This window comes from Oryctolagus cuniculus, chromosome 8 (assembly GCF_051225735.1).
Source record: "Oryctolagus cuniculus isolate XC-2025 breed Fujian yellow rabbit chromosome 8, ASM5122573v1, whole genome shotgun sequence".
Taxonomy (NCBI): domain Eukaryota; kingdom Metazoa; phylum Chordata; class Mammalia; order Lagomorpha; family Leporidae; genus Oryctolagus; species Oryctolagus cuniculus.
In genome coordinates, this window is record NC_142874.1 from 19,938,958 (window position 1) to 19,950,842 (window position 11,885).

General features: G+C 48.9%; 1 protein-coding gene across 4 annotated transcripts in view; it reads right to left on the minus strand.

The window, feature by feature from the left end:
- LOC149124877 (rho GTPase-activating protein 20-like) overlaps nucleotides 1-5,980 on the minus strand; it is a 98,395-nt gene extending 92,415 nt beyond the window's left edge. For all 4 annotated transcript variants that reach the window (XM_089302088.1, XM_089302085.1, XM_089302086.1 and 1 more), the window contains exon 1: nucleotides 5,886-5,980. The gene's annotated coding sequence lies outside the window, so the exon portion shown is untranslated. The remainder of the gene's footprint in view (nucleotides 1-5,885) is intronic.
- Between the last annotated feature and the right edge of the window lie 5,905 nt (nucleotides 5,981-11,885).

Sequence of the window (11,885 nt, forward strand, 5' to 3'; positions counted from 1 at the left end):
GTCCCTCTTGGCATTTTCTACGTGCCCGTTATCACGTTGGTACTTTTTCTCTCCTTTCTCAACGTTAGATACAAATTGGGAGGGAGGAAGTCAAACTATCACTATTGGCAGAGGACATGATTCCATACAGAGGAGATCCACACGACTCCACTGAGAGACTATCGAAACTCAGAGTAGAGTTTGGTAAAGTGGCAGGATAGAAAATCAACAGCCTTTGTATACGCAGACAGTGCCGTGGCTCAGAAAGAACGTCTAGGACCAATCCCGTCCACATAGCTACAAAGAAAATACAGGCTCTGGGGACCATTTCAACCAAGGATGTCCACTAGCTGAGAATCACAACAGATTAAAGAAAGGAATAGAAGAGGGCAAAAAGCAAAAAACCAAATTGAGAAGCTTCTGCACTGCAAGCAAAACACTCGGCAAAGCGCAGAGGCAACTAACAGAATGGGAGAAATTATCTGCAAAGTATGCAGCTGGTAAAGGATTCACTACCAGAGGTTTTCAAGAAACTCAACAGCAGCAAAACAAACCACCCACTCAAGAAACGGGCCAAGGACTTCCGCAGGCATGGTTCAAGAAAGGAAATCCAAATGGCCAACAAACACATGCAAAAATGCTCAGGGTCACTAGCCATCAGGGAAATGCACAGCGATACTACAACAGCCTTGAGGATGTCAGGGGGGGAAAGGCGGCCTGCTCCGCTGTTGGTGGGAATGTAAACTGGTATAGCCACTGTGGGAGACAGTATGAGAAACCTCAGAAACCTGAATATAGACAAACCAGCCGTTCCACCCCGGGGAATATACACAAGGGAAAGGAAATCAGCATATGGAAGAGTCATATTTACTGCAGCTCATTTCACAACAGCAAAGATAGGCAATCAACCAAAATGCCGCTCTCCTGAAGACTGAAGAAAGAAATTACGGGCCATGTACACCACACATACATATACAGACCGCAGGGGAGAGGAAAGGCCATCATTTTGAAATAGCCCTGCCTATATGTTCTCCACTTGAGAACAAGGAGACCACTCTACCTTAGAGCCTAATCGACCTTGGGGAAGGGCAATTAACCAACTCCTGCCCCTGGAAGACTTGCTGTCTTACACAGGGGATAAAAGAGCAAAGAAAAAGGCTAGAAAAGTATTGTGAAAGCTACAGGCTAGGGGTGTAGGCCAATGAAACCAAATATTCAATCCTAAGATTATACATGCTTTCTTCCTTCAATACTTTAGCACATCACCCGGGCTCCAGATCTATACCAGACACAGGTTCTATTTAAGAAGGAATTTCTAGGGAAACCCCAAAAAAGAGTGCGAGACACCAAAATAAAGGCCCAAAAGGAAAATGAAACCTCTGATACCTACAGCAAAGCAAACATTAAATAGCCTAACTCCCACCCAGAGGAACATAAACCTCACACTAAGTGACCTGCTTACTTTGCTTTCTATTACCTGATACATTGTGTCCAGCTTTCAGAAAAAAAAAAAAAAAAAAAAGTTAAAGCAAGAAAAATGCAGTCTGAAGAGACAAAGCAAGCATCAAAACCAGGCCCTACCATGGCAAAGATTCTGGAGCTGTCTGACTGGGTTATTAACACAACTGTAATAGAAAAATTGGACGATATACAGGACCACGTGAATAATGCACACAGATAGATGGAAACTCTCAAAGAATCAAAAGGGGCCGCCAGATCAAAACAACCACTGAGACAGAAACGAAGAATGTCTTGGAGGGGCTCATTATCAGACTAGACACTAGAGAGAAGACAATCCGTGAGCGGGTGTGTATCGATAAAAACTTCCTAAACTAAAAGCCAAAGAAAGAAATGGGGAAAACGCTAATGGAATGCCTAAGATTATGGGACAATTACAAAGGTATGACACACACAAAGCAGGAATACTAGAAGAAAGGAAGGAACAGGGGCAATATTGGAAGTAATGACGGCCGAAAACGTTCCAAAAGCTGAAGGTAAAAACGATAGAGGTTGAGGGGCTGGCGCTGTGGCGTAGCAGATACAGCTGCCACCTGCAGCATCGGCATCCCATATGGGTGCCGGTTCGAATCCCATATGCCCCACTTCCGATCCAGCTCTCTACTGTGGCCTGGGAAAGCAGCAAAAGATGGCTCAAGTCCTTGGTCCCCTGCACCCACATGGGAGACCCAGAAGGTCCTGGCTCCCGCCTTTGAATCGGCATAGCTCTGACCATTGTGGCCATCTGGGGAGTGAACCAGCAGATGGAAGACCTCTCTGTCTGCCTCTGCCTCTCTGTAATTCTGCCTTTCACATGAATAAATAAATACATCTTAAAAAAAAAAAGGTTGAATATCACTGGTAGAAAATGTTTGGTGATAGAAATATCTCAGATGAGAAACAATGACTTGATCAGGCCTTGTCCTGACTGTCCAGGAACACCTTACTACTTTATTCCTTTTAGTATTTGTTTGTTCTACTTCTTACCATTGGCTGAACTCTTTAATTTACACACAATTATTCTTAGGTGTTTAAATTCAACTGAAAAGTGATCCCTGTTAAATATAAGAGTGGGAATAAGAGAGGGAGGAGATGTACAGTTCGGCACATGCTCACTCAGACTTACCCTTAATGGTAGAGCTAGAAACGTGCCAGGGGATTCCAATTCAATCCCATCAATGTGGCATGTACCAATGCCATCTTACTAGTCTAAAGTGATCAGTTTCAGTTCATAATTGATCATAATGAGAGGATTAAATGTCAAAGGGATCACATAAACAAGTCTACTGTCTGCTTCTACTAACTGATAGAATTAAAAAGGAGAAAACAATCCAACATGGGAAGCAGGATACACAGCAGACTCATAGAATGGCCAAAGCCCTAAACAGCACTCTGGCCTCCGAATCGGCCCCTAAGGCATTCGGATCTGGCTAAAAAGCCCATGAGAGTATTTCAGGCATGGGAAGTCAAGACACTCTGGCAAAAGAAAAAAATGACCTAAATTTAAGAACGCTGTGAGTGAGATCCCAGAGGAAAGAACAGGCCAGCAAAGGAGGAGGTACTTTTCTCTGAAGGGAGGAGAGAACTTCCACTTTGACTCTGGCCTTGTCTAAAGAAGATCAGAGTTGGTGAACTCCAGAGGAACTTCCATAGCCTTGGCAGCTCATGACAAGAACCTCTGGTGATTACTGACGTCATCAATAAGAGTGTCCATTGTTAAATCAACAACAGGAGTCACTGTGCACTTACTCCCCATGTAACATCTCTGTCCTTAATGTGTTGTACTCTGTGAATGAATGCTAAAACTACTACTCAAACAGTACTCTATACTTTGTGTGTCTGTGTGGGTGCAGTCTGTTGGAATCTTTACTTAGTATATACTAATTTGATCTTCTATACATGAAGAGAATTGCAAATGAATTTTGATGAAGAACGGGATGGGAGGAGGAGTGGGGGATGGGATGGTTGCGGGTGGGATGGATGTTACTGGGGGAAAAGCCGCTATAATCCAAACATTGTGCTTTGGAAATTTATAGTTATTAAATAGAAGTTGAAAAACTGAAGTATGTGTGTATGTTGGTACAGTAGAGCATATGTGTAGTTTCTCAAATGGTAGCATCAACAGGAATAGAACAAAATTTTTCAAGTTAAAAGAGAGGTCAAAAAATCTATTAAAAAAGAAAAAGGAAAATAAATGTATTTAAAACTATTTTGGAAAATAAGAAAACAAGTATTCAAAATCAATCCCACGAAAACCCCTTTTGATGCCAGCTTGCCAACAGAAGACGTATATGCTCATATAATCACAGGCTCAACTAAGAGGTGATCCTTAACACTTTATAAGCATTTACCCACCTACTTAAAAACTTTTCATAACAAAAGAAATAGCTTTCGGGGCTGCCGTTGTGGGTGGGTGGGTTAATCCTCCGCCTGCAGCGCCTGCATCCCATGTGGGCGCCGGTTCTAGTCCCAGCTGCTCCTCTTCCAATCCAGCTCTCTGCTATGGCCTGGGAAAGCAGGGGAAGATGGCTCAAGTCCTTGGGCCCCTGCAGTCATGCCGGAGACAGGAAGAAGCTCCTGGCTCCTGGCTTCGGATCGGCACAGCTCCAGCCGTTGTGGCCATTTGGGGAGTGAACCACCAGACGGAAGGCCTTTCTCTCTGTCTCTCCCTCTCACTGTCTGTAACTCTGCCTCTCAAATACATACATACCTACTTACATCCATACAATCTTAAAAAACTAAATAGCTTTCTAACATTTTACTCTATGGATGCAGCAGAATTTGCTACTTACTTATATATTATTCTTTTCCATGTATATATTATTCCTAACTTCATTTTTCCTCCCTCATCAGAAAGGAAGACATGCTCAGTTTTGAAAAACTGTAAATCACAATCATTCAAAGAGGAGAGGATAAAAGCCACCATAACCCCTTCACTAGAATGAGCATGCTAACATGGAGGATTACCTTCTGTGCATTTATCCCATTCTTCATTACAACTAAGGTGACTTTAAACATCTTTGCACGTGAATGTGTGTTTGCATTTTTATTTCTTTAGAGTAGAAGATTGCAGAACAAGTGGATCATAAAGCACTAACTGTTTTGTGATCCTAGAATGCAATATCTAATTTCCTTGGGGAGCATTTCTTTCAATGCTGTTTTTCTCAATGCAACCCCAGATTACTAAGTCTGAAGCTAAAGCAGCAACTCTTAAGGTTCCAAAGCAATCATACACACATCTGACATCCTAGGAGCAGTGAGTCTCCCTTTCCATGCTCACAGCCCAGGCAGGCTGCCAGGTGTCTTCCCTGTGAGAGCCCACAGGCGGAAAACTCCACACCTCCTGGGCTGAGCTCACTCACTCCCTTCTTCCTTCTCCTGACAGGCCGGCACCACTAATCACCAAGCATTAGAACTAAGAGTTATCCTGAACCACCAATGTTACCTAAGTTCAATTGGTTAAGTTGTACCAGTAGCTACAACTGAACTGTCACTAAGGCCAACTGGTCCTATTTCACACAGACCTTGCACATCCTCCCCCTGCACAGCCACTGTCCCAGTTCAGAGTCTCATCGTGTCACCTACATAACTGCAATAGCTGCTCCCAGAAATTCACTCTGGATTTAAATCTATCCCAATTGTCTAAAATAAAAAGTCATACCATTCCATCAACATCTGTCCTTACACAACCACAACCACACACACAGGAAACTCAATGTATCAAAACCAAACTGCTGATTTCCCCATGAAACCTCTTGCTCTGGCCCCCTATCTTCCCCTGCAATAACTGACCCACCATTTCACCAGCAGCTCAAGTCAAACCCTAGCATCATTCTCACTCCTTCATTTCCATCAAGCCATCAGTGCCACCTGTAAACTTTCTCCACTTCTCTCCATTTTCAGCCTGAGCAGATTTGAAGCAGGAGCCTGCAGCTTCCTCCAGGATTCCCAAACAGTTGCAGGAGACCAAGGACTTGGGTACTCTTCTACTGCTGGGCCGGGCCACAGCAGAGCTGGAATGGAAGCGGAGGTGCTGGGACGGAAGTGGAGGTGCTGGGACTTGAACCACCACCCATATGGGATGCTGCTACTTCAGGCAGCAGCTTCATCCACTCTGCCACGGCTCGGCCCGCCCCCACCCCCAAATGCCCAGGTGGTTGCACTCGTGATCCAGCTGGCTGCTAACAAGCCCAGGAAAGCAGAGCAAGAGGCCCAAGGACTTGGGCACCCGAACCCACACTGGAGTCCTGGATAAAGTACCTGGCTTCTGCTTCAGCCTGGCGCAGCCCCAGGACATCGTAGCCACCTGGGGTGTGAACCCATACACTGACTCTCTCTCCACCACTGCCTCATCAGTAACTCTGCCTTTCACACCAGTCTTTAAAAAGAAAAAACAATCCAGTACTTACCATGAGGTGTCAGAACCTTGGACAGGCTGGAACAGAGCACAAAGGGATTCCTGGGGTTTCTCTAAGCTTCTGCTGTCTAGTCCTTGTGTGCAGTCTGTGAAAATTCACCGGATTACGTGCAAGTTAATTCGAGTGCCCCAGGCCAGTTTTCCCGCACACACATTACGGTTCAGAACCACCCAGAGAAGAGAGGCCGGGAGTCAAGGCCGCTTCTCACGGACGCGGCCAAGACTGATTCCGGCCAGGGCCAGGAAACCCCCAAAACGGAACCCGGGCCGTGGGAAAAGTTCTTCCTCTCCCAACCCCCGCCTCCACCCGCCCACCGGCACTCCTGTCACACTCGCCCTCCCTCGACGCTGCCCCACACGCCTTCCTTCCCCTTCCTTCCACGCCACCCCACCTTCACGCCACCTTTTCCTTCTCCCCCCTTCCTCTCTCCTCCCGAATCTCCCTTGGCCGCCTCTCTCCTCCTCCTCTCCCCTCCACCCCTCACATGCACACCCCTTGCCTGCTATCTGCACCCCAGGCCCCACCTACCCCGTGACGACAGCAAGGCCATCGCGCCCAACTCACCAAAGAGCGTTTCTGCTCCTCTGGAACAGGAGCCGAGGCCCGAGGGGTAGACTTCCAGACTGCCCAAGAAGAGGACCGCGCCTACACATTTCCAGAAGGGCAAGGTAACTGATGCGGCTGTCCCGGGCTGCAGTGTCTCTGATTCAGGCCTGACCCCGGAGGCACTGGGTCTCACTCAGGCTCCGCCAGCAGCATCGAGGACGGCTCCTCAAGACTTGAACAGGCTTTTGGGCAGGAACAGATGAGGAGCAGACTTCCATCTGAGGATGGCTGAGCAGGAGATGTACCTACGGGTACAATTCCTGGTCACAGCGCAGGGCGCAAATTCACTCCCCACAGGCAGCTGCCATGGCGCCATGGGACACATCTGCATGCTGCTACGTCCAGTGTGGGGTGCCCAAGAGCCGATTCCAATCCCGCTACTCCAGGTTGGGAACCAGGGAGGCAGCCGCTGATGGCCCAGGTACTTGGATCCTGCCTCCTTCCCTCCTGGGAGTCCTGAATGGAGTTCTTGCCTCCTGGCTTCTGCCTGGCCCGGCGCTGGCCTTTGAAGCCACTTGGGGAGAGAAGCAGTGCATGGGGCATCGCAAGCACTCTTGCTCTCTCTCAGTGATTGCCCATCTGGTGGTTCGCCCTCCTCCCAGGTGGCTACAAAGGCCAGGGCTGGGCCAGGCTGAAACAGAAGCCAGGGACTTTATCTGGTGCTCCATTCTGAGAACCTGCCACCGGGCCCCTGGCTCCTGAATACTGGCTCCGGATCTGCTCAGCTCCCATCATTGCGCTAATTTGGAGAGGACCAGCAGATGAAAGACTTACTTTCTCTTTCTCTCTCTCTGCATGCAACTCCGAATTTCAAATAAACAAATAAGAACTTTATAAAAAAAAAAAAAGGGGGGGGGGAGACATAGCTATAAATAAAATACTACATCACGGCCAACTACTAGAGTTTATATCGAACTTGATACTATATGCATCACCTAGCCTATTAACACAGAACTCCTGTGGGAAGGATAGTTAAAACCCGTGATTTGCAAACCCTTCCAAAAAGGAGACGAAGGGGAAAAATCTTCCATCTCATCCCTTCGGACCAACATTTTCCCAACATCCAAAACAAATGCATCATAAAGAAAACGGCACATACGTATCTGTCATGACTGCGCTGTCACATTCCTTAACAAAATATTACCAAACGCGCTCCTGAAGCACAACCAAAGCTTAGCACGCTGGGTGCAACTCCAGGAATGCAAGGATGGCTACCATACACAATCAATTTATCACAGAACAGAATAAACATGGGGAAAGCCCACAAAGTATCCCTATAGACACAGAAAACCTATTTCACAAAAACTCCCACCGCTTTGGCGATATTAAAAAAAAAAAAAAAAGGAATCATCAAATCAGGAACAGAAGGTAAACCTCGGCTTGACAATGGCCTCTCACTGAAAACCCACCGAGCGCTAACATCACACCAAATGCCAGTTAACCGGAAACTGTCCTCCTAGACCAGGAAACAGACGAGCGTTTTCGCTCTTATTCCTCCCCGTCAGCAGTCTCGGGGGTCTCGAGCAGGGCGGCTGGGCCATCAAAACGCAAACAGACGGGAACGCGGGGCCGCTCCAGGAGGAGACGGAGCCCCTCTGCTCTGGCACAGCTGCTCGCACACTGGGGAAAGTTCCAGACCGACCGTCCGCACAGCAAGACCACGACTCCACCCGCGCCTTCGGGACCCGAGAGCAACAGGCACGCGCCGGCAGCGAAGACTCGCAGCGGGAAACCCCAACAGCCCCCGCATCACTCACCGCCAAGGGGGCCCGGTCTGCTGGCGGCACAGGGGCCCGCGAAGGCCGCTGCTTCCACGAAGGGCCGAAGAAGAGAACCGCGCCCGGGAAACGGCGCGGCAGCCTCGGGCCGCAGCCTCTCTGAGCCCGGCCTGACCCCGGGGGCGCTGGGTCTCCCGCAGGCTCCGCCGGCAGCGTCCAGGACGGCTCCCGACGGCTCGCGCGGGCTCTCCGGCAGCAGCGGACGGGACCCGCGAGGACTCCTACCTGAGCGCCGCGGGCCACAAGGGGCCACTTCCGGGGCACAAGGGGCCACTTCCGGGGCACAGCGCCGGGCGCAGGCGCACTCCCCATGGGCGGCCGCCGTGGCGCCGCGGGACGCACCTCCGCGCTGCCTGCCGCGTCCAGCGTCCGAAGCCCCAGGGCTGCAGGCGGGGCGGCCTCTCCAGCCTGTGACCCAGGGACCACGCCTCCCGGCCTCCTGGGCGCCCTGAATGGAGGTCAAGCCTCCTGGCTTCTGCCTGGCCCGGCGCTGGCCGTTGGAGCTGCTTGGGGAGAGAAGCAGAGCACCGGGCATCGCGAGCCCTTCTTGCCTCTTGCTCTCTCTCACGGATCGTCCCTCTGGGGGTTCAACCCCCAGGTGGCTACTAAGGCCGGGACCGGGCCGGGCCGAAGCAGAAGCCCGGGACTGTATCCGGTGCTCCACTCTGGGTTCAGGGGCCTGAGTCCTTGGGCCGTCTCCCTCTGCTTTCCCAGGCATGGCAGCAGACAGCTGGATCCCACGGGGAAAGGCTCCCAGGAGGGGCCGGCGCTGTGGGGGAGCGGGTAAAGCCACCGCCCGCAGCGCCTGCATCCACATGGGCGCAGGTTCGAGTCCCAGCTGCTCCACTTCCGGTGCAGCTCTCTGCAGAAGAGGGCCCAAATCCTTGGGCCCCTGCACCCATGCGGTACACCCCGGGGAGGCTCCTGGCTCCTGGCTTCAGATCCGCTCAGGCCTGCCCATTGCAGCCAATTGGGTAGCAGACCAGCAGATGGAAGACCTCTCGATAGCGATTCTCTCTCTCTCTCTCTCTCTCTCTCTCTCTCCCCCTCTCTCTCCCTCCCTACAGCCCTCCCTGAATTTCATATAAATAAGATCTTCAAAAAAAATAAAAAATTAAGAAAAGGAAGACATAGCTTTAAATAAAATACTACATCAAGGCCAACTATTACAGTTCATTACAATTTGATATTATATACATTACCTACCCTATTAACATAGAATTTGAAAAGGAATTTAACTCACTCTTAGAAAAGGTGTTGGTGGCAGGCAACGCGCGCTCACTAGGCTAATCCTCCACCTAGTGGCGCCAGCACACCAGGTTCTAGTCCCAGTCAGGGTGCCGGATTCTGTCCCGGTTGCTCCCTCTTCCAGGCCAGCTCTCTGCTATGGCCCAGGAGTGCAGCAGAGGATGGCCCGAGTCCTTGGGCCCTGTACCCGCATGGGAGACCAGGATAAGTACCTGGCTCCTGCCTTCGGATCAGCGGCAGCCACTGGAGGGTGAACCAATGGCAAAGGAAGACCTTTCTCTCTGTCTCTCTCTCTCACTGTCCACTCTGCCTGTCAAAAAAAAAAAAAAAAAAGGTGTTGGTACCCATTCTTTCTCTTCTACCTTAGAAACGTTCCGTGTGGTATTATCTATGACTTACGCATGAGGAAATCAATGTAGTTTATTTATTCAGACACTTGGGTACCCACTCGCACAGGGACTTGAGACACCTGTGATCTACAGAGTTCTCCACTGAACACAGGTCTGCTCCCCAACCTCCGCCCTCCACAGTCTAGGCCTGCATTTAATGGATGGAGCATGCTTGAACTAGGACAAACCGTGTCTTCCACAAAGCACGATAGAATACGTAAATGTAGCGTCTGAGGTCCCTCTTGGCATTTTCTACGTGCCCGTTATCACGTTGGTACTTTTTCTCTCCTTTCTCAACGTTAGATACAAATTGGGAGGGAGGAAGTCAAACTATCACTATTGGCAGAGGACATGATTCCATACAGAGGAGATCCACACGACTCCACTGAGAGACTATCGAAACTCAGAGTAGAGTTTGGTAAAGTGGCAGGATAGAAAATCAACAGCCTTTGTATACGCAGACAGTGCCGTGGCTCAGAAAGAACGTCTAGGACCAATCCCGTCCACATAGCTACAAAGAAAATACAGGCTCTGGGGACCATTTCAACCAAGGATGTCCACTAGCTGAGAATCACAACAGATTAAAGAAAGGAATAGAAGAGGGCAAAAAGCAAAAAACCAAATTGAGAAGCTTCTGCACTGCAAGCAAAACACTCGGCAAAGCGCAGAGGCAACTAACAGAATGGGAGAAATTATCTGCAAAGTATGCAGCTGGTAAAGGATTCACTACCAGAGGTTTTCAAGAAACTCAACAGCAGCAAAACAAACCACCCACTCAAGAAACGGGCCAAGGACTTCCGCAGGCATGGTTCAAGAAAGGAAATCCAAATGGCCAACAAACACATGCAAAAATGCTCAGGGTCACTAGCCATCAGGGAAATGCACAGCGATACTACAACAGCCTTGAGGATGTCAGGGGGGGAAAGGCGGCCTGCTCCGCTGTTGGTGGGAATGTAAACTGGTATAGCCACTGTGGGAGACAGTATGAGAAACCTCAGAAACCTGAATATAGACAAACCAGCCGTTCCACCCCGGGGAATATACACAAGGGAAAGGAAATCAGCATATGGAAGAGTCATATTTACTGCAGCTCATTTCACAACAGCAAAGATAGGCAATCAACCAAAATGCCGCTCTCCTGAAGACTGAAGAAAGAAATTACGGGCCATGTACACCACACATACATATACAGACCGCAGGGGAGAGGAAAGGCCATCATTTTGAAATAGCCCTGCCTATATGTTCTCCACTTGAGAACAAGGAGACCACTCTACCTTAGAGCCTAATCGACCTTGGGGAAGGGCAATTAACCAACTCCTGCCCCTGGAAGACTTGCTGTCTTACACAGGGGATAAAAGAGCAAAGAAAAAGGCTAGAAAAGTATTGTGAAAGCTACAGGCTAGGGGTGTAGGCCAATGAAACCAAATATTCAATCCTAAGATTATACATGCTTTCTTCCTTCAATACTTTAGCACATCACCCGGGCTCCAGATCTATACCAGACACAGGTTCTATTTAAGAAGGAATTTCTAGGGAAACCCCAAAAAAGAGTGCGAGACACCAAAATAAAGGCCCAAAAGGAAAATGAAACCTCTGATACCTACAGCAAAGCAAACATTAAATAGCCTAACTCCCACCCAGAGGAACATAAACCTCACACTAAGTGACCTGCTTACTTTGCTTTCTATTACCTGATACATTGTGTCCAGCTTTCAGAAAAAAAAAAAAAAAAAAAAGTTAAAGCAAGAAAAATGCAGTCTGAAGAGACAAAGCAAGCATCAAAACCAGGCCCTACCATGGCAAAGATTCTGGAGCTGTCTGACTGGGTTATTAACACAACTGTAATAGAAAAATTGGACGATATACAGGACCACGTGAATAATGCACACAGATAGATGGAAACTCTCAAAGAATCAAAAGGGGCCGCCAGATCAAAACAACCACTGAGACAGAAACGAAGAATGTCTTGG